Source organism: Saccopteryx bilineata, chromosome 2, assembly GCF_036850765.1.
Source record: "Saccopteryx bilineata isolate mSacBil1 chromosome 2, mSacBil1_pri_phased_curated, whole genome shotgun sequence".
In the NCBI taxonomy this organism is placed as follows: Eukaryota; Metazoa; Chordata; class Mammalia; order Chiroptera; family Emballonuridae; genus Saccopteryx; species Saccopteryx bilineata.
In genome coordinates, this window is record NC_089491.1 from 272,737,795 (window position 1) to 272,762,619 (window position 24,825).

At 55.7% G+C, this 24,825-nt stretch overlaps 1 protein-coding gene and 1 pseudogene across 8 annotated transcripts in view; both read right to left on the reverse strand.

Moving 5' to 3' along the window:
- Positions 1-24,825, reverse strand: part of PITPNM2 (phosphatidylinositol transfer protein membrane associated 2) — a 139,218-nt gene that overhangs the window by 72,225 nt on the left and 42,168 nt on the right. The window contains exon 1 of one of the 8 annotated variants that reach the window (XM_066260704.1): positions 1,740-2,261. The exons of the other annotated variants lie outside the window; for them this stretch is intronic. The gene's annotated coding sequence lies outside the window, so the exon portion shown is untranslated. Of the gene's footprint in view, positions 1-1,739; positions 2,262-24,825 lie in introns of those variants that run through there. 8 annotated transcript variants of the gene reach the window in all.
- Positions 5,831-6,074, reverse strand: LOC136322508 (small ribosomal subunit protein eS27-like; annotated as a pseudogene).

Genomic DNA, 24,825 nt, shown 5'->3' on the forward strand with positions numbered 1-24,825 from the left:
GGATACAAGTCTTTTCTGAACCATCGGAGAGATGAATGCTGGAATGGTAAGTGCATGGTGACAACCCTATCATCGCCCCCCTGATGCCAATCACGGGGTTCACTGTCAAGCACCCGCACACACCTCTGCTTCCTACATGCTGAGGTGTGTGAAGTAGGTGGTGCTATCTGCAGGTTGCCAATGAGGAAACTGAGGCACAGCCTCCTCCTGCCCCAAGCCACCCACACTGCAGTCCTCAGCATAAGACAGACAGCCCCCACTCTGTGGATGATCTTCCTGATGACAGGACAAGGTCGTAGCAAATTTTAAAACAAAGTGAGCCAGGCTGCCCACTCAGCAGAAGAAAGAGCAGATCAGGACCCAGGCCAGAGAGATCCGACCGAGCAGCGCTGACTCTGGCACTCTGGGCAGGAGCAGCAGGGTGGGGAGCGCTGGCCACAAAGGGATCCCTCTTGGGCCCTGGGCTGCCCCTTCCTCCCGGGCCTGCTGTCTGCTTCTTTCCTTTGCTGTCCCCAGACAATTGGGATGGGTGGACTCCTCCCGGGGCCCCGTGCAGAGCAGAGTGCACATCTAACAGGTGAATGAATCAATGAATGAGTTAGAGATCTAAGTTTTGACTCTGTCTTCCCAGGCCGGCTACTTGACCGTGCCGAGACTCAGTTTTCTCACAGGCAAAATGGGACAACAACAAGCACTTCTAGGGTGGTTGCACATTATTGAATCAACTGTTTGTGAGGGTGCCAAGGAGGTAGGTATGAGGATCCTGGTTCAAAGTTTGCTGAGCATTATTCTGGGAAATAAACTAGGAAACAGGGAGAAACAGAAAGCAAAGCTAAAGAAGCCAAAGTATGGACTGTGCAGGGAGAGCACACATACCCACCACACACACACACACACACACACACACACACACGGCCTTGTCACTCAACACATCTTAAGCTTAATAGCCTCTCTCTGACAACACTCCTTCCTTTTGACTTGAGGCTCTTGGAAGCCCAGGATGGGAAGCTGGCTGGCATTTGGGGGCTTACCCTGTGGACACAAACATGCCCATCTCCGTAACACACCTGACAACAGGGCAGAGCCTAGGGCGGGGGGGGGGGGAGCATGGAAAAGAGGAACAGTGAGAAAGGGAGGCAGAAGTGGAGTCTATCTCACTCAGGTAAGACACTGAGCAGAAAAGCAACGCTAGATGGTCTTAACACACCAAGAACCGTTAGCAGGAAGGAGGTCGTGCTCTCAAGAGCAGAATGCTGGCTGGTCCGTGCAGTCCTGAGGGCAGGACAAAAAACGTAGGTGCATGGGTGAGGGTGCACGTGTGCACGCAGGGGTGTGAGTGTGCACATGCGTGCATGCGTGTGTTCAGGGACATCACAAAACAGACCGGGGAGACTCTGATGTGCATGAGCGTCTTCCCTCCTGCAGTTTCCTCAGCCATTCACGTAATGAAGAACCCCACTAACAGATGTCCTCAAAGCTGGGCATAGGGCCGGGCAGGGGCACAGGCGGGGCCTCTGCGGCGGATGGGATGCCCAGCCAGTGCTGCCTGTCCCGCCGGCTCAGCCCGGGAGGTGGACGCCCGCCCGCACGCTGCCAGCCAGCACCACGCAGGGGAAGAGAAGTCACTTCCCCCCGGGAGCTTCCTGAACTTCGTGAGGTCTGTTCGAACCCCTGCCCACTGCCCACCCTTCCCTGCACCCCAGAGCTACCTCCGAATTAAAGAGGACAGCACCACTCACCGCCTGAGAGCCGGCCAAGGCGGGGATTGCTCCACTTCTCCCGGAACGAGCTCCCCGCGCTTGCACTTGCGCCGCCGGCCGGAGCCATCAGCCGCGGGGCTCCCGCCTCGGATCCGACCCGGCTCTCACACCCTCTGCAGCTCCCCGCGCGCGCGCGCTCGCGTTGCTCCGGCTTTCAAGTAAGTCGCCGGCTACGTGAGATCACACGGAGAAAAGAGGCTGGCTCCCCGTGGCGGAGGACTCGGACGCGGGAGGGACGGAGGGAGGGGCCGGCACAGCGCGCAGCGCGCGCTCAGGAGTCTCTCGGGATGGAAGCGGCGAGGCGGGTGGGCCGCGCCTCTCTCTTCCTTCCTTCCGACTTCGGGTTTGCCTGATGGAACAGCGCGCACGCATGCACGCGCCAACGCAGGCATGCACGGGTGTCGCCAGAGCAACCGTACCCGGTACCCGGTACCCGGGTGGCTCTGGAAAGACCCCGGGGCAGAGGAACCCCAGCTGCAGGGGCGCCAAGCCGAGGAGGCCGAGAGCTCAGAGAAGCACGGAGCTGCTGCCCCTCAGGCGACTGACCTTTGACGTCTCACATCAGATTTTCCGTTTGCCGGCAAAGCAAAACCAAACCAAACCGTCGCGCCACCCCCCCACCCCCCACCACATCGCCCAACGTTAACTCGTAAACCCATCAGGATTTACCGCGCACCACCAAAACCCAGCGCGGGGAATGCCATTAAGGAGCCTGCACAAGCACGCCCAGATGCCAGGAGGGGTCTCCTTGACAGACTCCAGGCTCAGAGCAGAGGTAAAACAAGACGCGGCGCAGAAAGACATCTGCAGACAGACACAAAAGCACTCATCTCATTCTGCCCTTGCGACAGGAACTGATTTGATTATCAAAGGGAGGTACCGAGAACCCAGTCTGAGACCGCTCCTGTTCCCGGACAAGCAGGGCTTTGGAACACGAACAAATAACAGTTTAAAGAGCCCGGACCCCAGAAACCAGAGAAGGGGCTGGGGGGGGGGGAGCCCTGCCTGGGGCCACCTTTAAGGCCGGATTCCATTATTAAAGCAATCGGTCAGAGGTAACGCCCAGAATGAAATACAGACTGCAATCGGCCGCCGCCCCGTGAGCCTGACTTTGAAACATGGACCTGAATGTAGACTCTTCTGCCAGGTCCCCCCTCCCCCCCCACACACACCCCTGTCCTAAGTTGGGTCCCATGTTGAGAGTCCAGAGCTGTCTCTCTGATACCTGCAACGAACTCTGCATTCCCCTGTGAGTCACATGGGCCCACTTGGTGTTCGCTTTCTATTTCAAGATCACACACAGGCTTCCTCTCAGACACCATTCAAACCGTGGGTTCTAAGAACTGGATGCTATATCTGTTCCCTCCGGGCCTCACTTTCCATCAACACAGGAGGCATTCTGTTGACAATGAGGGGCACTTTTTTTTCTCCCCACCTCAGACTTGCACAGGACGCAGAGAGAACAGGGAGGGGGCTGCCGACCTGGAGAAGGCCCCCTGGCCCAGACGCCCCACAGTGCACCGTTCACCTGGTCAGCTCCTGCTGGGAAAGCCATCCTGAACACCATTGGGGGATGGGGAAGAGGCAATGGAATGAAAAATATCGACCGGCTGGGCAAGCTGTCTGAGAATCCTGTCTGGACCAAACTCTGCGGAGGGGCAATCCCCAGCAGATGGTGGTGCTGCCCCGGGCAGCCGTGCTGGCAGGACCGCTCCGCCCAGAAGCATCCAGCCCAAATCTCTCCCCGCACCGTCTTCTTGGAATTTCTTGATTACAGGACAAAACAGTCCCCCACTGAACTCCACTGTTGGGTGAGACAGGACTGGACAGGGAGCCCTGTGCCCGAGCCGGCCCCATGTGGGCTGCACGTGCCTGCCCCCGAATGTGCAGACCGCTCTCCAGGAAGGCAGACTGTCCCTTCTGAATAACAATTAAACTGGAAAATGGAAGAGCACGGACAGTGGGTACTCAGGCACCAGGAGACTGGAGACCAGAGACCAGCTATCACAGCTGCCTGGAGGACACCCCCAGCCCCAAACTTGGCCTCTCCCTCCGTCCCAGCTACTCAGAGAAAACAAACAACCCACGTGACCAGGACAGAGCCTTTCTGCCTAATCAACCCATCCTCAGACGGTGCCAGTTATAGCAGAAAATTACCTTTCAGGAAGAAATTGTAAGGGGGTGAAACGAGGGGGGGACAAAGTGTTAGAGCCGCTGGGAGCCCCACGCTGCTGGTGCTGGGCCGCCCCCCATATCCCCGGAGGTCCTCCACAGAGCTCCCCATGCCAGTGGCCTCAGGGCGCCACCCCCAGCACACAGCTTGGCAGGCAGCCCATGCCTGGAGCCCCAGGGCACCTCACAGCACAGAGGTCCCCCGGCTGGATGGAAGGACAGAGGAGGTAGGGAGGGGACCGGAGCCCTGGCAAGGATGGAGGAGGAAGGTAGAAGAGAGGCTGAGAGGGAGGGGCGGGACAGGGAGGGAGAAAGGGAGGGAGAGAGGGAGGAAAAGAAAGAGGGAGGGATGATTCTCTCCTCCACTGGGACCACTGAGCTAAGTTGCCATGGAGAAGGGGGAGCCGCTGGCACAGCCCAAGGCGGGCGGGGGAGCCATATGCCAGAGGGGAGGCGGCAGAAGAGTGATCCCCACCCGCCTCCCCGTACAGCCTCCCCAAAACCAGGCCTCTGGGCCATGTGTCCAGCCGGGAGGGGGACCAGCCTGACCCAGTGAGGGAGCTCTCTACCCCGGGAGTGGGAGGCTTTTTACTTGGTTCCTGGCTCTGTCTCCCTCCCAGAGCACCCGGCCTAAGGAGACCAGAACTCCTCCCGGCGGCCTGGGAAACACATGGGGCCCTGGCGTCTGTCTCTCCATCCGGGGAGGCATCCCTGACCTCCGCCTACCTCCCCTACTTCTGAAAACTCCACGCGGCCAAACCCTGAGTCACAATTCCCCACAAGGGTCAGCCGCAGTTGCCACCCTCAGCAATGAGGCGTGTCCGCCTACACGAAGGCCTCCATGCCCAGAATCACCTAAGCAGGAGGTGGCGGAGGGTGGTGTGAGCTCCCCCAGCCCCCCCACCCTGCCCAGGTGGATGGCGCCCTCGGACTGCTGCCCGGGCATGGCTCCTGGCAGCCCCAGCTGCCTGCTGCAGTTTCTGTCCACAGCGCCAGCTGCAAGATTGGCCTTTGCCACTGGGTCCAGCTCACATTCCATGCAGGGGCAGAGCTGGTTAGCCCGAGGTGGAGCCTCGGTGTCTCCTCTCGGAGACAATGTCACGAGGCAAGTTGGGCCATGTCTTTGCACCCCCCTTGCCCATCTGGGATAGATAAGCCCACCGTCTCCCAGCCTGCACTCTCGGGCACAAGGACACGGAGACTACCGGGGACAGAATGGGACAGGATGGGGTCTGGATGCGGAAACACTGTCTCCTCTGGGAATGGAGCACAGCGAGCAGGGCCACCCAGCTCCCGGCCCTCCTTGCTGGCACACCTCACACACAGGGACAGGGACTCCACAAAGCCTGAAGCCAAGACTGGGGCCCAGACCTGAGGCCACCCTGGTGGAGCCTGTCTCCTCACGATCTGGGAACCACTGTCTTCACAGCCCTCCCCGCCCTCTACCCTCAACCTGTGACCATGAAAATGTTCAAACATGTGGCAGACTTGAGAACACTTTGTAATGAACACCTGTGCGTGCCCCACCTAGAGAGCCTCACTTCCTTCTCACTTTGTGCGGGAAGCACAGAAAACGCACTGGGCTGCTTCAACCCTGTTATGGTACCCAGTGCATCCACAAGGCTGCGCAACCATCTCCTCTCTAGTTCCAGAGCATGGGGTCGTCACCCACCCGGTTGGAAACCCCCGTCCCTGTGAGCAGCCACGCCCAGTCCGGCTGCCACCAATCTTGCTTTCTGTCTCTGTGGATTTGCCTAGTTTGGACATTTTCTATAGATAGGATCAGACAATATGTGACCTTTTTGTGTCTGGCTTCTTTCTTACAGGGGCTTTTACTTTTTGGACCCCAAATGTGCTTTATTGGGACGGTTCCCCACTCCTCTTGATTTAGGGTGCTCTCAGGGCTGCTCCCTTAAGGAGCACCCTTCTGGAAGCCTTGCTCTGCCTCCTGCAGGCTGGGGGAGGACAGGGGAGCAGCCAGCACACAGAACGGCCGATTGTGCGCAGCTAGAGACAGCGGTGACTCCATAGCATCCTGGGCAGGTCCATCCATGCAACGGGAGCTGGGTCTCTGCACCGGGTGCTTCTTGGGTTTCTTCTCTTCTCCGGAGAGGGTTGAAGGAGATCCTTAGCGAGAGGCATGTTGTCATGGGGGGTCATCACCGCCAGAACGCACTCAGTGTCATATTTTGAAGGTTCATCCACTTTGTGGCAGGTGTTGGGCCGTTGTTTTTTTTCATGGCTGAGTAATATTCCATTGGAGGGAGTGACAGCATGCCTTCATTCGTGGGTGGACATGTGGGTGGTGTCCTCATGGTGGCTACTGTGCTCTGACTTTTAAAATGAGCATTTCTGAGCCCAGTGTAGTTTCCTGGAGTCCCTCCAAAGGGTCTCAAAAGGTGTAGGCCCCAGAGGCCCCACAGTGAATATTAATCCCTGCCTTGCTTTTCCAATAAAGTGGCGCTTCCCACTGGGCACCGAACACAGGAGGGCTCTGGAGGGAGGTGGAGGTCCCAGAGCGTGTGTGTGGCTTACTAGTGGGCTTTGGTCCCCTCTCTCCTAAGCAGCAGCCCTCTGCCAGGCAGCTGGACACATGCGCCCACCAGCCCCACACCCAGGCTCTGAGGCCCACCAGACCTGTGTTCCAGTGCCCTCGGACACTCCCGGCTGCACAACTAGCAACTCATTTCTGTTCTCTGAGCCTTGGCTCCTTCGTCTGTAAAATGGGGCAACTGTCTCAACCTCGTGGGGTTGCTCTAGAGACCATGGCCAACACTGTCCACCAGAACTTTCTGTGATGATGGACGTGTGCTATGCTGGTGCCATCCGGTGCGGCTGCCACCAGCCCCATGTGGTCCCTGAGCACCTGAAACGTGGCCAGTGTGACTGGGAGAGACAACTGCTCATTTTAGGTCACTTTAAAAATCAAAAGGTCGTCCGGGGTTAGCAGTGATTGTCCCAGACAGAGCAGCTCTGAGGACGCAAGGAGACGGGAATGACTCAGGGCCCCGGCCAGACACCAAGACCCTCAGCCCACTTCCTCCTCCCCTTCCCCTGCTGACTTACCCTGTGGGTCCGGGAGGCCGAGCAGGCTCCCGTCTGTGGCCTGGCCCCCAGGCTCCCTTCTAAAAGAACAGAGGACGATGGGTCAGGCTCTCAGGGAACAAAGCAGGCTCCGGCTGGGGAGTGGGCTCAGCGGACTCCATAATGACGTGGGTCTCTGAACAGCTGAGCCACTGACCGCTCCTCCGGCCCCAGACACCCATTCTAGAACCCCATGTCCTGCTGTTTCCCCCAGCAACTCCTGAGGTCATCCCCGGAATGTCTGGTTGGGAGCAACAGGTTTGGAACAGACCCTCCCCCATCTCCTAAAGTGGCAGCAGCAGGGGCTGAGGGGGGTGGCCCGTGGGATGTACAGAGGGTCCTTGGGCCCCAGCTGGATCGTGGGGAGGTGCTCAGGGGGACCATCCCGCATTCACGAGGCGGCCTGGGCTACTCTGGCATAGTCTCTGCTCGAATCCAAATCAGACTCAAGCCCAGCCCTCTTGCTTTGTAGATGCAGAAAACCAGGTGTCGCTGGAAGAGCCAGCAGGGCAGGGCAAACACGGATCCCCCCCCCCCCGGCCTGGCCCTCAGTGCTCGACCCCCCAGCCTGGGCAGGCCAGGACCCCAGGGACGGCTGGTTGCGTGCTTCTAGGGAGCTATGCGGCAGCAGGAACTGAATTCTGGCCAAGCCATCCCACCCCTAACCACCCCAAGTGGCAAAGGGAGAAGTGACATCAGGGGAGTGGCAGCTGAGGACTCCATTAAGATGTAAACACCACCACGGAAAACCCTAACCCTTGTCACGCTCTGAGCTCAGGAACCAGCACGGGTCCCCCGCTGCTGGGAGCTGTTGCCCCAGCCCCATACCCTACCCTCCTCAACAGAATGGCCAGAGGGACCCCCTTTCAAACCTACAAGACGTCCTGCCTAGGCTCAAAGCCCCAAAGTGGCCCAGTCGCACTGTACCGAGAAGGAAGACCTGGAGGCCCCGCCCCTATCCTTGCTGCCTGTCTGCCCAGAGGCCCCACCCCCTCCTGCAGCCTCTGCTCTGGGCCCCTCTTCTCACCAAGGCCTTCCTCCCCCCACCCTTATATAAGAATTGATTCCAACCCTGGCCCTCCCCTGACCCTTTCTCATTTTCTTCATAACATCGATCCTCAGCTAATACACGACATGCTTTCCTTTCTCCCCCTTTCTTTACTTTTTATTTTTTAAAAATTGTGGGATACGACACACAACATCCACTGTGTCGTCTTGACCGTGTTCAAGTGCACAGGCCCCTGGCACTGGGCCCATTCACATTGTTGTGCAACCATCGCCACCTTCCAAGCCCAGAACTGTTTCCTCTTCCCAAACGGAAGCTCTGTCCCCGTTAGACACTATAACACCCCGGCCCCCAGCACACACCGTTCCTTGTTCTGTCTCCATGAATTTCACTCCTCTGGGCACCTCCTAGAAGCAGGGTCATGTAGTGTCTGTCTTTCTGTGTTGGGATTATTCCACTTGGCCTGATGGCGTCCAGGTTCAGCCATGACGTAGCATTTTTAAGTGTCTCCCCCATAGGAATGGGGCTTCGAGAGGGCAGGGATTTGGGTTGGCTGCATTCACTGCTGCATCCCCAGAGCCTAGAAGGGATCCTGTCACCCAGGAGGCTCTGACTGGATTCTCTGAATGAATAAACTCGTGAATGAATGAAGACTTTGTAGAGGTTAGCACTCCAAGGGTCTGGGCCTGCATCTCCTCACATCATGGACCAATTCCAGCAATGGTGGCGATGGTGGCCCTGCCCCAAAGGCTTTAGATCCCTTCCCTGGAGTCCCAGGCCCACAATCTACGACCACAGTCAGACATGCCCCCCCCCACCTGATAATGGGCTTTACCCCTGGCGATGTGGCACATTTGTGGAAGGATTATTACATGGAATGGACACACAGTCCCCAACAATGGACAGGACATTGTGTCTCAAAGCCTCACGGTGGTCCTCAGCAGGGGCATGGCCATGAGGACAGAGGGAGGTGAGCAGGGGCCTGGAATGCCAGGACTTGGCCACCAACAGCAGAGGGGGGGGCCAGCGGCACCCAGACAGGCGGGGTCAGTCACTGTGCGGCTGCTGCTCAGAGCCGAGAGGGGCCTGCAACCTTGGCGGTCCCCTGCCTTTCACCTCTCCACATACTGCCTGGCTATTTATAGCTTCCTCCTCTCTGAAAACTCATTTACTCATGTTTCTGGGCCAGATGAGTTTGGAAAATCAAAGTAAGACGAACCCCTCCGCGCACACCCAGCGAGCCTGAAGGGGAGACACGACATTCCAGCCACGCCACCTGCCCAAGCGGAGACTACTAAGAGACTCAGGGGCCTCACCCTTGCCACCCTGGGGTGCCCCAGGGTGGGAGGCATCTGGCAGAGGGCAGATGCCCAGCCAGACCTCCACTGGGGTGCTGGAAGGCGGTGACCCCAGAAGAACCCAGATCACCCCAGTACCTCTCCCCACTCTGGGAAAACAAACAGATCAGGACAGCGGAAAAAACAGCTGTACCTTTAAATAATTTGGCCTATAGATACGAAAAACATTTGCATGTTGAAGCTGTTTGCAAGTTCAGTTATTTTTAGGGTGAACCCAGTCGCCTCTCCTTGGAACCGGATGAAGTCCTAGAGGCACGTAGTCCGTTTTCCCAGACGGGGGTCCTGGTCCTGTGTCCCTGGGAACGAGGGCTTGAGCATGAGGTCCTGGGGCTGACAGGCAGCAGGGTGTCCCACCGGAACACCCGCCGGGGGGCCGAGGCAGGTCTGCTGGGGTTTAAGATGTGTGGCTGCTATTGACATCATGGCCACCCACCTGGGTGCAGAGAGAGCCCCATGCTCTCCCAGCTCAGAGGGCTGTCTCTGCCCATGCCCCGCGCTGGCCTCCACTAATGGGACTGTTTTGCTGACATATTTCTAGAACAAGCGGCAATTAGAGCAGATGATTTTCCTCTTCCACTCCCCCTCCCCAAAACAGGAATAAATCAGTTCTACCAATTTCCCGGCTAATGATTTCCTCCATTAAATTAAAAAGAAGAAGAAGAAAATGTTTTTTTAAATAGATTACCAGCCCTGTGCTTTCAGGGACCATGTGACCTGTCAGTTCCTCTTAAGTCCTGATATATCAAAGTCCCTTAATTAATTAATAAACAAAAAGTCATAGTCTAGGCCCTGGCTGGGTTGTTCAATGGCTAGAGCATCGTCTCAGTATGCCAAGGTCATGGGTTTAGTCCCTGGTCAGGGCATGTACAAGAAGCAACCAATGAGTGCACAACTAAAATGGAATCACTAAGTGAAACAACAAGTTGATGCTTCTCTCTCTCTCTCTTCCTTCCCTCCCCCTCTCTCTTAAATCAATGGAAATTTTTTTTTTAAAAAGTCATAGTCTAAGAAGTGCTCCTCCCCTGCCTTCCCTCGGTCAGTCTAGCACACAAGGTCAGCTCCCGTCTGGCTATGGGAAGCCGGCTTCATGGAGTCAAAGATAACCCGGAGTTAGATCCATTTTGCAGATGAGAAAAACAAGGCTGAGAAGGGAAGTGACTAAGCACATAGCCCAGCACCCACGAGCGACAGGTGTCGCAGAGGACTGATAGAAAGGTGATGAGCCCTCCCGGAGAAATGCAAACAGGGGAAGCCAGGAGTCGAGCAGTCCAAGCCTGTGGGTGTAGGGACAGCTGAGTTACTTTATCCAGAACCTGGGCCTCTCTTCTTCTTTTGTTCCTTCGCAGCTCCGGGGACATGGACAGGCATGCAGTGCCAAGACCCATTGTTTCTCTAAACTGTCCACCCCTGATGGCACGGACAAACCTCTAAGCATTATGCTAAGCGAGAGAAGGCAGGCACAACAGGACGAATACTGTATGAGTCCACTTACATGAGGTCCCTAGGACAGGCAGATTCAGAAGCAGAAAGGAGAACAGAGGTTACAGAGGCTGGGGGAGGGAGGAATAGGGTGTTGTTGTTATTGGGCACAGAATGGGGGGAATCATCCACTCTCCAAAATGCTATCTGAAGCTAAAGGAAGGGCTGACAACAGCATAGTGATTCTTGGAATCCTCTTCCGTCTGTTCCCAGACAGACTTCCATTCCTATGTGCAGCTCAGGAGCACGCGGGCCCCTTATCATGCAGGAATGTCAGGGAGCTTCAGAGAAAAGACTCTTCATGTCAGCAGCGTCACTAGTCAGGATTCCCTGCGTCCCTGATGGCCTACCAGATACCAAAGGGCAGGCAGAGGCCAAGAAGTGGCTTCAGGGCCTTTGCACTTGCTGTGCCCTCTGCCTGGAATGCATTTCCTCAGATATTACATGACTCACTCGCTAAGTTTATTTAAGTTTCTACTGAGAGGTCCTCTCTGACCATCCTATGCTCAGAAAGATACAGGGAAGGTCACTGGGGCCGGGTTAGGGTGGCCACGAGCAAGAACGGGAAACCAACGTCCCTGTGCATTCATGGCAAGCCGGCACCTCCCTGCTGCTCCTGGCTGGGAGGGGGGTCAGATGCTGGCTTCCTCATTATCAGCTGGAGGGCCTTGGCCAGTTCTCTCAGCCAGTTTTCTCTTCTACAAAATGGGGTGAAAAGTGGATTTTTTGAGGGCTGTATGAGATGGCGTGTGGACAGTGTTTAGCACATGGCTAGGACATAGTCAGAGTCAACAAATGTGTTGAATGTACTTATCGTCTCCCTGACACACAGGCACATTCCTTCAACGAGGATCAAGCGCCAGTGATCCCGGCAACACTAATCTCCGCCCAGGCCCCAAGCTCCAGTGACCTGGAAGGCAGAGACTGGGATCCTGCAGGCTTACTAATTAAGCCTTTTTGTTCCCATTTTGCATATAAGGAAACAAATGCACAGAGAGGTTATTGACTTGCTCCAGGTCACACAGCCTGGAGGGGATTCAAACCCTAGTCATGTGGCTTCAGGGCCTGAGCTGGTCCTCCCTGTTTCACAAAGTGTCTCAACAGAAGTGTGGAGGGAAGGAGGGAGGGAGGGAGGGAGGAAGGAAAGAAGGGAGGGAGGGAGGGAAGGAGGAAGGAAGGAAGGAAGGAAGGTAGGAAGGAAGGGAGGAAGGAAGGAAGGAAGGGAGGGAAGGAGGAAGGAAGGAAGGAAGGAAGGAAGGAAGGAAGGAAGGGAGGAAGGAAGGAAGGAAGGAAGGGAGGGGAAGGAAAAGAAAGGAAGAGGGAAAGGAAGGAAGGAAGGAAGGAAGGAAGGAAGGAAGGAAGGAAGGAAGGGAGGGAGGGAGGGAGGGAGGGAGGAAGGAAGGAAGGAAGGAAGGAAGGAAGGAAGGGAGGGGAAGGAAAAGAAAGGAAGAGGGAAAGGAAGGAAGGAAGGAAGGAAGGAAGGAAGGAAGGAAGGAAGGAGGAAGGAAGGAAGGAAGGGAAGGGAAGGGAAGGGAGGGGAAGGGAGGGCAGGGGAAGGGAGGGCAGGGGAGGGCAGGGAAGGAAGGAAGGAAGGAAGGAAGGAAGGAAGGAAGGAAGGAAGGAAGGAAGGAAGGAAGGAAGAGGGAGGGAGGGAAGGAAGGGAAGGGAAGGGAGGGGAAGGGAGGGCAGGGGAAGGGAGGGCAGGGGAGGGCAGGGAAGGAAGGAAGGAAGGAAGGAAGGAAGGAAGGAAGGAAGGAAGGAAGGAAGGAAGGAAGGAAGGAAGGGGGAAGGAGGGAGGAAGGAAGGAAGGAAGGAAGGAAGGGGAAGAGAAGGGAAGGAAGGAAGGAAAGACGGGGGAGGAAGGAAGGGAGAGGGCCGTGAGCACACGGGGGAAAGGGCCTGGTTCTGCAGCTCCAACATCTGGACTATGTGAGCCTCTGGAAGCTGCAGAGGAAGCGCTCAGAGCACGTCCCCGGGGAAGCTCACAGCACAGTTGGACCAGCCTCGTTCCTCTCGAAAGCCTCCAAGGTCAGGCCCAAGATCTCAGTTCTGCTCAGCCCAGCTGCACTGGTCAACACCCACATGTGCAATTAACTCCTTCAGAACCGGGCTAGGGCTCAGGAGGGCAGGGACATCTCCATATGTTGTCTCCACCTTACGATGCCTTCCCTTCCAGGGGCCCATCCAGGGGCCAGGCATGGGGGGCCCTGAGCACTGGCAGGGAGTCTGTGTGCAAGGCTAATGAGCACGCTGTCTCCAGCTGCTTCTCAAGGGTGATTCACTTCCCTCAACCCAACTTTCTGAAGACTATCCACACACCTCTTAACAATTCTCTGAGGCCACTGCCATACAAAGTTTCCAACTGGTCTCCCTGCTTCCACGCAGGGCTACACAGAGCAGACAAAGGGAGCATTTTAAAATGGAAATGCAAACAAGAATATGTCACTCCTCTACCTCAAAACCCTCCAGTGACTCCCTTCACACTAAGGATCAAGTCCAAAGTCTTGACCACAACTTATAAGTCGGCCAAGATAGAGCCCTGTCTCTGTCATCTCCGACCACCTTTCCTCTCTCATTCTGTTCCAGCCACACTGGCTACAAGTTTGCCAAGCAGGCTTGGCAAGCAGGCTTCTACCTCAGGGCCTTTGCACTTGCTATTCCTTTTTTCACAGTGCTTCAAGAATCTAAGAGTGGCTTAGCTGGATGGTTCTGGCTCCAAAGGTCTCTCCAAAGGTCACAATCTCAAGATGGTGACCAGGGCTGCAGTCATCAGAAGGCTTGACTGGGGCAGGAAGAGCCACTTCAGAGGTAACCCACTAACATGACTGGTAAGTTGATGCTGGTTGTTGCAAGAGGTCTCCGTGCCCCACCACATCTCCAGACCTCTCTACAGGGCTGCCTCCTGACATGGCACTGGCTTTTTAGAGCACATGGTCCCAGAGAGAAAACAGCAAAAGCTACACTGTCTTTTATAACAGGGGCTTGGCCATCACACTCCATAGTTCTACACATCCATGTGTTACCCAGGGGACTGCACAGGGCTGTGGCTACCAGGAGGCTGGAGTGTCGGAGGCCATCTGGGAAGCTCCTAACCCTTAATCCACACCATGACCTTTTGGGTATGTGCCCACAGGTGGCACGACCGGGTCACATGGAAATTCTTTTTTTTTTTTTCAGGGGCTGCCTTGCGGTTTCCCACTGTGGCTGCACCATTGTGCCTTCCCATCAGCAGTGCAGGAGGGCTGCGATTCTCTGCATCCTCGCCAACACTTGTTATTTTCTATTTTTCTTCTAGCCATCCTGTTGGGTGTGGGGTGGTATCCCCTGTGGTTTTGATTTGCATTTCCCTGGAGATTGTTGATGCTAAGCATCTTTTCATGTGATGTTGGCTATCTCTGATTTTCTTGGGAGGGGGGTGTTCTGTTTAGGTCTTTTGTCTATTTTTTAATCAAATTGTTTAGGCTTTTTTTTTTTTAATGATTTGGTTTTTCTGTTGCTGAGTTTCGGGAGGTCTCTGTATATTCTGGATCTTGGTCCTGTATCAAATAGATGACACGCAAGTATTTTCTGCCATTCTGTGGGTTGCCTTTTTACTGGGTTGACAGTGTCTTCTTTTTTTTTTTTAGTGAGAGACAGACAAGAAGGGAGAGAGATGAGAAGCATCATCTCACAGTTGCAGCACTTTAGTTGTTCATTGATTGCTTTCTGATATGTGCCTTAAGCAGGGGGACTCCAGCCAAGCCAGCAACCTTGGGCTCCTAGCCAGTGATTTTGGGGCTCAAGCCAGCGACCTTTGGGATCATGTCTATGATCCCATGCTCAAGCCAGTGACCCCGTGCTCAAGCTGGTGACCTCGGGGTTTTTTTGTTTTGTTTTGTTTTGTTTTTTTCTGTATTTTTCTGAAGCCGGAAACGGGGAGAGACAGTCAAACTCCTGCATGCGCCCGACCGGGATCCACCTGGCACGCCCACCAGGGGGCGACGCTCTGCCCACCAGGGGGCAATGCTCTGCCCCTCTGGGGCGGCGCTCTGCTGCAACCAGAGCCACTCTAGCGCCTGGGGCAGAGGCCGAGGAGCCATCCCCAGCGTCTGGGCCATCTTTGCTCCATTGGAGCCTCAGCTGTGGGAGGGGAAGAGAGAGACAGAGAGGAAGGAGAGGGGGAGGGGGTGGAGAAGCAGATGGGCGCTTCTCCTGTGTGCCCTGGCCAGGAATCGAACCCGGGACTTCTGCACGCCAGGCCGACACTCTACCACTGAGCCAACTGGCCAGGGCGACCTCGGGGTTTTGAACCTGGGTCCTCAGTGTCCCAGGCCAACACTCTATCCACTGTGCTACAGCCTGGACAGGCTTGACAGTGTCTCTTTTGATGCACAAAATTTTTTAAATGTTCATGCAGGTCAACTGGTCTATGTATTCCTTTGATATCATATCTAATAAATAAGTAAACAAATAAAAATATGGACCACCCCTGTCGCCCCCATGACAGAGCCCTGGAGGAAGCAGGCATTTCTGTCTTCCTTTTACAGCTGTCGAATCTGAAGCAATGAGACGTGAGCTGCCTGGGGTCCCAGCAGTGGTGACGGACCACCCAGTACTCTGTCTCACCCAGCCAGCTCCCAGCGACCACGGGCTAGGCGGCTGCACCTCCAAGAGGAGTGAAGAGCTAGCCTATCCCCCCTTTTCCCCCATGTTGCCTCAGCAATAAAACAAGCCAGAGCTCCTGGGAGCACCACCAAGATGAAGTAAGGGCCTGGAGCAGGGCACAGGCCCAGTCAGGGTCAATGGCCAATGCTCTGACATTTCATAAAACGCCCGTGGGACGGCCACGTTTCCGCTGGCGCTCTTTCTCTGCATCTGCCGCTGTGCGGACTGAACCCGCTCTCAGTAATCAGAAAGGCTGACATCCCAGAACAGGTGGACAGCAATCTGGAGGGATGCTTGGTTATTGCGTAAGGCCCCGAGGGGCCCCAGCAGAAGGAACTCTGTCACCTCAATGTGGGGCTCAGCCTCCTTGGAAAGAAAAAGAAAGAGGTTCCGGGTTGACACGTGGCGGGGAGATGGAAAGGGACAGGCCACCGTGCGCACCATCTGCCATCCATCATATACAGAACACGATGGGGGGAAGGGGAGACGCCACGCGGGGCTTCCGCTACAAGACGAGGTCTGTGCGCACACGTTTCCCCGCCACTGATGTCGTTCTTCAGGGAAACGGTTCGCCTGTGGAAATCAGAAGCTTCTCAGGTGAAAAATACATGTCCACAGGGTTCGGATGAGGTCGGATGTCACCTGTCCAGTGTCTCGAGCCCAGAGAGATGAGTGGGCTCTCGAAGGACAGGCATTAAACTTGTAGCAAAACCGGGTGCTTTGATTCCACCGCGAACCGCGATGGTTAACAAAGAGGATAGTGGGCAATTTTTGGATGGGATCTGTGTTTCTGAAAAAGGAACAGTTTAACAGGCTGATGAAAAAGAAGAACTAAGCTGTCCGGCTACAAAAACAGCCAGATGCCAGACGATTCCTCAGACTTAATCTGAGATATTTCAGAGATGCCATGAGGCCCTGGCCAGGTGGCTCAGTGGTAGAGCATTGATCGAGAGCATGTGAATGTTCCAGGTTTGATTCCTGGTCAGGGCACACAGGAGAACCATCTGCTTCTCCCCACCCCCTTTTCTTCTCCTCCCACAGCCATGGCTTGATTGGTTCAAGCACATCGGCCCTGGGCACTGAGGATGGCTCCATGGAGCCTCTGCCTCAGACACTAAGAATGGCTCAGCTGTAAGCATGACCTCAGATAGGCAGAGCACTGACCTCAGACAGGGGTTGCCGGGTGGATCCCAGTTGAGGCACATGCAGGAGTCTGTCTCTCTATCTCCCTTCCTCTCACTTGGAAAAAGAAGAAGTAGAAGAAGACAAAAAAAGATGCCATAAAAGCCACGTATTGGGGAGGGGGACGACAAAGCGAACACCCAAAAGTTCCTATAGGCCCGCCTGCCCAGCTCCTTGAAGCAACAGGACAAATTGGTAGGTAGGTAGTAACGATGTGACTGTAGGCGCCCAGGAGAAAGGCAGCTCAGGAGAAGCAGCCACTCACAAGGTCACCTCCCCTTCCCACTCCCACACTGAGGGAGCCGACCACCTGCTGTTGGTGGCCTCGCAGAAACAGCAAGGAGCATCTCCTCTGTGGGTCCCAACACCCCACCGGCCTCTCCAGTGGGGCTGACTTCAGAGCAGAATTGCCCTCCTGCCGCCCCTTCCTCGGGAGGCAGGCTTCTGGAAGCACCCAAGTGACACGGGACTCCAGGAAGGAGCACAAGACCTGCACGGTGGACCCCGCGGAGACGCACCCACTGCGAGAGCCACCCTGCCTGGTGGAAAAACCTCACAGAGCCTTTTCCATTTTCTCCACATTGTTCTCACCGCGACAGACGGGGGAGAAAGGGATTAAGCCCATAAATCTCCCTTCTGCACTCAGGGCCGATAATTCTCAGTCCTAGTTACTTATTCCCCACACAGGCCTGGCCTGGGCGGGCAGGGTCTTTGGGGAGGCAGGGGGGACACCAGCCCAAGGTCCAAATGCAAGAAGTGCCAGGTACAAAATATTACACCCCCAGGTGGGCCACACCAATCCAGGCACCTTTCCGGCTGTCACCCAGAGACTGTGGAAGCCGGGCTGTCGAACCCAGAAAGCCGTGTCCCACTCCATCCTGGAGACGTCCTCTCCACCAGCCTGAAGGGTCTACACGGACAATGGCCCTTCCTCTCTGCTTGGCCGCACCCCTGTCTAGAGAAGCCCCAGAGAGTTAGAGCTGCCAATCATTCATGAGAGCCTAGACCTTTCTCCCCACGGGTAATGATCTGTCAACCCCCCTGCCCCCGCCTCGCAGGGCTGACCAGGGGTGTATGTGTGTGTGTGTGTGAAATTAAATCATTTCAGTGGGGCTCCGGGCTTCTGGAAACAGTTGCTTCAGGAAACAGTGGGTTTCCCAGGTCTCCTGGTCCTCTTGCTCTGCTTTGGAACTGAGGGTCCCAGCTGTTAGGTGGCACAGTGGGAACCCCCCCCAGTCAGTGTCCTGCGCTTACACTTTGGGGAGGGTGAGGCAGGCCCCACCTGCAGGGTGCAGCACCTTCCCTGTGACACCCCCCCTTCCTGCTGTGTGCAGTCACAGGACCTAAGACTCAGCTGTGGCTCAGGTGCGGCCTGCGGGGAGCGGAGCCAAGCGTGTGCCTCCCAATAGAGGATTCTGTTCCCCAGAAAGCACGGCCACACCTCCGCTTTAAACAGGATTACCAGTCACTCTGAAAAGATGAGACAATCTCAGCAAGAGGAAACAAAGGCTGAGTCGCGCTCCCCTGATCCCCAGCTTCTGATCACACAGCACATGCTAATCTGGGCTCTGGGCCTGCACTCCTTGGGGCCCCAGCTGTCCACCTCAAAGCAGGAAACACACACACACACACACACACACACACACACACCCTCCAGCCTGGCCGGGGGCCTCCTAGGCAGATATCAGGCCCCCGCCAGCTCAGATCTCCTGTCTTACGGGGGGAGGGAGAGAGAGAGAGAAGAAAATGGCCAGAAAATCTGAAAGGGACCTCCCCCTAGCAAGCCCTTCTTGGATGCTACAGTTGACCCTGTTTGCATGGTCCACCGAGTGTCCCCTGACCCCTCCACTGGCTCAGAACTGTTTTGAGATGGAAAATTGCCCTTTAAAAAATGCACTCGCCATTGACCAACGCCACACAATGACCAGTCAGCCGTAACCAGGAACGAGGCGCCGACACCTGCTACATCCCGCGTGAACTGGAAGACGGCGCACTCGGTGAAAGAAGCCAAGCCGGCTGGTCCCATTCACACGAGCCGTCCAGAACAGGCACACCCGTGAAAACAGAAACTACATTAGTTGTTGTCACGGGCTGGGGCTTCCACCCCTGGGGAGGGAGATGATGTCTGAAGGGGTGTCCTTCTTTTCGGGGTGATGAAAATGTTCTAAAACTGGGGTGATGGTCACACTAGTCTGTGAAGAGACTAAAAGCCACTGAATTGTATGGGATGTGAGTTCCATCTCAATAAAGCTGTTTTTCTTTTCTTTTTTTTTTAATGCTAAATAAAAAACACCCAACATGGGTTGACCCCAACCGCGTGAGGCTGCTGACAAGGGTTCAGGAGTGCCGTCTTGTCCCATCTCTGCACCCGCCACCCGGCCACCTGCGGTCCCCCTCGCTGGACGCTGTCACAGCTCACGCTCTCATTCCTGAAGCCCCATCTCAGGGGGGCCGGCGCTGGGAGGAACAACGGGACACAGCTGTCCCCCCGGGCCATGGTATGGAGCTGGAGGACCCAGGAGACAGCATGGCCAGGTGGGGACTCCCGCTCCACACCTTTAAACCCTGCAACCCCGAGACCGAAAGGGCGGAACACCGACTCCAGACCTCCAACTGGTTGGAAGATGAACAGGTCTCACTGTGACTCCAGCCTCCAGGAGAGAAGGGGGCTGGAGATCGAGTTAATCACCAATGGCCAGCGATTTAAAAAAAATAAATTGAATTTAATTTCATTGGGGTGACCCTGGTTAATGTAATCACAGAGGTTGCAGGGACCCAATTTTACAACACATCATCTGTACACCATATTGTGTGTTAACCCACCAACGGCCAACGATTCAACTGCCCCTGGCTATGTAATGAAATCTCCATTAAAACTCTAAACAATGGGGTTCGGAGAGCCTCTGGGTTGATGAGCACATTGGAAGGCTGGTGCACCCAGAATTCCATGAGGACAGAACTCCTGTACTCAGGACAGCGCCGGACCTCAGCCTGGGTACATCCTCACCTGGCCACGCACCTGTTCGTATCCATTTATCACGCCCTTTGTCATAAACCACGAATGTAAGGAAATGGTTCCCTGACCTCTGTGAGCCATTCTAGTGAGAGTGGGTGACCCGGGGACTGGTGATTGGCGTCTGAAGTGCGTGGGACACTGTGGGGTCTTATCCTATGGGGTCGGCACTAACTCTGGTAGCCAGTGCCAGCTCTGAATAGCCTTGTAAGACACATGTTGATATTCACAGAGAACTGGGAAATTGCTTGGAGTGGGAAACCATCAGGTTGTCAGAAGTGCTGAACAGAGAAATCTTTCCTCCGTTCCCCACCGAGAAAAGAAGGGCTTGGACTTGAACGGCCCCTACGAGTCTCCTGGCTCTGAATTCTCAGTCTGGGTCGGCGCCCGAACTTGGGAGCAGCGTTGGACGTCTGACTCACACCCTCCTTAATAAATATCACACCTTTCCCCGAAGGCAAGATCGCAGCCACACAATCGCTCCCTTCTTCTGTTGATCCATATACACCCACGGCATCGTGAGCACATGAAAACATTTACATGACCAGATTAACTCCTGGGTGCTGTGGTTCACGTAAGCAAATATGTTTATCTTTCCATCATACCACACTTTTCAAGTCCCTTCTGTTTCGGGGGGTGCTGGCGCTCACAGCCCTGGCTCTGGGGTGCGGAGGGCAAAGCGGCTGGGAGCCACACATTCATGCCATCAGCAGCCTGTTGGCTCAGGGGCTCGGAGACAGAACCCCACATCAGGAGCTAATGCCCTTGGGAGGGCATCTTGGCTCCAGATCCAGGCTACTGGCAGGGGCCAGGCTTGCTGGACAAGGTCACCCCTCTGGTGACAAGGGGAATTGAGCAGGTCAGAAACAATGGCTTTGTGACAGGTGCCCCACCCTCAACCCCCGCTAGGCACTGCCATCTTTGCAGTTCCTAGCTTCTCATCCTGATTTCGTAGATTCAGTTTAAAAACAAATATATATATATAACATATGTATATACGGTATTATATATCTGTACATATATAGACATCCTTCAGGTACTCAACACAGCAAGACGTTGTGAAGCTGCTGCCAGCCTGCCCCCTCCTCCCCGCCCTCCACCCCCAACCTGTCATTCACATGAAGTCAGATGAAGTGTTTTCTAAGACACATCAAAAGCCGTGACATTTCCTTGATTAAAGGCCCTTCCTGCTCCCCCTCAGCTTTCAGGATGTCATCCACACGCCTTACCGGGCGCACGAGGCGCCCCAACTCGGCTCCCGGCCCTGGCTCCGTCCACCCTCCCGTGCATAGCCCCAAACAGCACTGGCTGATGGGATGTTCCTAACTCTGGGCCTTCGCACAGGCCATTCCCTCTGCCAGGAAGGCCTTTTCCCCCTGAGTCCCAACCCTATGTCTCGTGTGAGTGACCTGGCGTTCTCTGTGGTCCTTCCTCCACAGGCACCCGGCCCAGGAGTAGACACCCCCCACCCCAGGGCATGGGGTGTGCCCTTGGCACCATAGCTGCCTACTGATTTTGTTGTCTTCCCCTCCGGGTGGTCAGTGAGCTGCGGGGTGGGGGCCTAACAGACGGGACGCATCTCTGCAGACCTGCGCTCAGAGCCCGCACAGGGGGCTGAACGGCGGACCCTCTCACGTGTCACCAGCGCAAGGAGCCACAGCAGCCCTGGGGTTCCCTTTGTCCCCGCAGCCCTAAAGCCTGTAGGGGCGGGGCGCAGGGCCCTCCTCCGCGGGGCTGGCCACATTCCCACCACACAGCTGCCCACTCCCATCTGTAGACAGCGAGCACGCCAGGAGTACTGTGTATGCATGTGATATTAATAAACGCCACTCTCCTTGCATGGCCCTGTGTGCATGTTCCCTCTATGGGTGGGCCTTTGTTCAATTGGGACCACCGGAAGACACTTTCCAGGGCGTGATGGTGACTGCACAGCAACAATATTTGACTCACGGGGAGATTTTCACCAGCTTACCAAATTCTATCCTTTTCCACGGAACAGGTCCTCGCTCTACACCAGCCCCAGGTATCTGCTCCCAACTAGGAAAAGGCAGTCAGGAATGGAAAAGGCGAGAGGGGAGAGAAGAAGCAAAGGAAGGGAGGAAGGCAGGTATAGGAAAGAAGTTACAGGAAGGCAGGTACAAGAAGGAAGTGCAAAAAGGAAGTGCAGGAAGGCAGGTATGGGAAGGAAGGTGCAGGAAGGAAGTTACAGGAAGGCAGGTACGGGAAGGCAGGTGCAGGAAGGAAGTGCAGAAAGGAAGTGCAGGAAGGAAGGTGGGGAAAGGAAGTACAGGAAGGCAGGTGTGGGGAGGAAGTGCAGGAAGGCAGGTGTGGGGAGGAAGGTGGGGGAAGGAAGTGCAGGAAGGCAGGTGTGGGAAGGAAGTGCAGGAAGGAAGGTGGGGAAAGGAAGTGCAGGAAGGCAGGTGTGGGAAGGAAGTGCAGGAAGGAAGGTGGGGAAAGGAAGTGCAGGAAGGCAGGTGTGGGAAGGAAGTGCAGGAAGGAAGGTGTGGGAAGGAAGTGCAGGAAGGAAGTTAAAGGAAGGCAGGTGTGGGAAGACAGGTGTGGGAAGGAAGGGCTCCCCTTACTGGCAACTCTAGCCTAAACAAGGGTCACCCTGTAGCCACCTTGCTGAGCAGTAAGGACCAGGAACCAAAAGATAAACAAACCCAGGTTCCTGTCAGGAGGGTGGGTCCAGGCAGTGCGGGAGCAGAGCAAGGACACAGACATGAGGCTTGAGAAAGCCAGAGAGCTGCCATGCGAGCCACAGCCTGGGGCCCGGGATCACCCAGGCCCGCCCTTGTCAGCGGCCCCCATGGCAACAGAAGCCTGGGCCAGGGAAGCCAGGGGGCAAAGGATGCTAGCCTGGGGCCATCGGTCCTGGCACAGCACATGGTCCCTCCGTGTGGCTGTCCCCATGACTTCCGCTTGGGCCACTGGCCAGTCCCCTTTATAAGCAACTAGCAGGGCTAAGGAAGAAGGAATCACGTCCGGAAGCCTGCCTTTCCGTTCAGGGTCCCAACACACCAGCGTCCTCTGCCCCCCTTTCTCCGCAGATCTCCCCCCCTGCCCTGCCAGCTGCCCAGCAGGCGGCGTGGTGTGGAAATCTGTCCTTCTGTACGCAGAGCAGCTGGGGAGGTGTTTAGCAGACTTATTTATAGCCACGCATCCGTCCGCATGCTCTCCGGCGCTGCCTGCCTGCCTGCCTGCCTGCCTGCCACTGGGGCTTTTCGATCCATGTCTATATTTATCCCCTGAAGCCGTTGGGATAAGGGCAAGGCCAGAAATAGCCCTGAAGACATTCACGTGAAGATGACGGACAGGTCCCCAGCTCCTGGCTGACCTCGCCCCCTGCATCTGCCGCCTGGCACCGGGGTAACAGGGAGCAGCTGCATGGGGCCGGGGAGGCGGCTGAAGCCAGATGGGAACGAACATAATCCCTCTTTCCCCGCTGGCCACGGTCCTCTATAGCGCAGCAGCAAACTAGTCCAAAACATGCCAGCTGCTGGGCTGTGGGGACACCAGGGGTGACATGGCCGCCTGACAGACTTCAGCCCGCTCACCAGCTCAGAGACAGCAGAGACTCACAGGGAGTGGGCAAGGAGGGGTCTGCCGATTCCCAGGCACACGCTCACAGAAAGCAGGTCACGGCACCACCCCGGCCTGCACCCTGGATGCAGGTGCAGAGCTGGCGGTGCAAGTGTGTGCTCGGCCTGCCCCTTGCCTGGCCACTTCCCACCTCCTGGAAGGGAGGACAATTCAGAGGTGACCTGGCTGGTCAAGGAAAAGGAAGTGGGGAACCTCAGGGGAACTGATGGGTCGCTCCTCCTCCTTAGCTTTGGTATCCTGAGAGAGAACTCACCATCTGGGATGGAGGACAGACACCTGTTAGCCATCGAGTGTATTCATAGAGGAAAGCTCAGAGTGTGACTGGAACAGAGAGAGGGCAGCAGCTGACTGCCTGCCAGGAAAGATTTCATAGAAAAGGGGGCATTTCACTTGGGCTTTGAAGGATGTGTAGAAGTTTACCAGGAGAGATGGTGGGGGTGGGGCAGAGGGAACAGCATGAGCCAATGCCTTTAGCACTCAAAGTGCATGGCAGGTTTGGGGAATGGCGAGAAGGTGACGGAAGTACAGAGTCAAGGATGGCGAGGTAGAGGTCAGGCCGGGCACAGAGGTCTGGGCTGGGGCACAGACTTCAGGGGCAGAGCCTTTGAGCACATGGGATTCAGGAGACGGACTCTCCATCTTTGTGGCTGCACCTGTGGTTTGACGGGGTTGCTGTGTGACCCATAATTGCTCCTGATGAGGGTCCACCGGGTTGGTTCCTGACACTGCCACCCTCCTTCCTTCCCAGGAGCCCTGGCCCGTTTCAGGTCTGTGCAGGTTACCCCAGGGCCCTGTTTTCCTAGGAACATCTCCCCGCAGGAGGGAGGGAGCCCCCCTTTGTGGAATGACCACAAAGGACAGGTACTGCTCTTATAGCACCCCACAGAGGACTCTATTCAATCCTAGCGGCTGGGCAAGGCAGTTCAATCTATCCGTTTTACAGATGAGTAAACTGAGCCTCAGAGCCTGACCTGTGGTGGCGCAGTGGATAAAGCATCAATCTGGAATGCTGAGGTCGCCGGTTCCAAACCCTGGGCTTGCCTGGTCAAGGCACATATGGGAGTTGATGCTTCCTGCTCCTCCCTCCTTCTCTCTCTCTCTCTCTCCCTCTCTCTCTCTTCCTCTCTCTCTCTCTCCTCTCTAAAAGGGATAAATTAAGTCTTAAAAAATAAATAAACTGAGGCTCAGAAAGGTGAATGGGGACCTGCTAGCCAGGATGTGAACCCGGGCCGTTGGTTCTGTAGTCTGCATGAACTGCCACACTACCCAGTTTTTCATGGCGATCATTATAAAACCACGTGTACTTAAACAATGCAGCCACTATGGAAAAGTCTGGCAGTCCTTCAAAGGGTTCAACATGAGGTTGCCGTGTGACCCAGTCACTCCACACACCCAACAGGAATGAAACATGGGTGCACACCAAAACTTGTACGTGAATGTTCATGGCAGCATCATTCACAACGGCCAAAAGGTGGAGACAGAAGAGTACGTATCTGTCAATGGATAAAGGATAAACAAAATGGG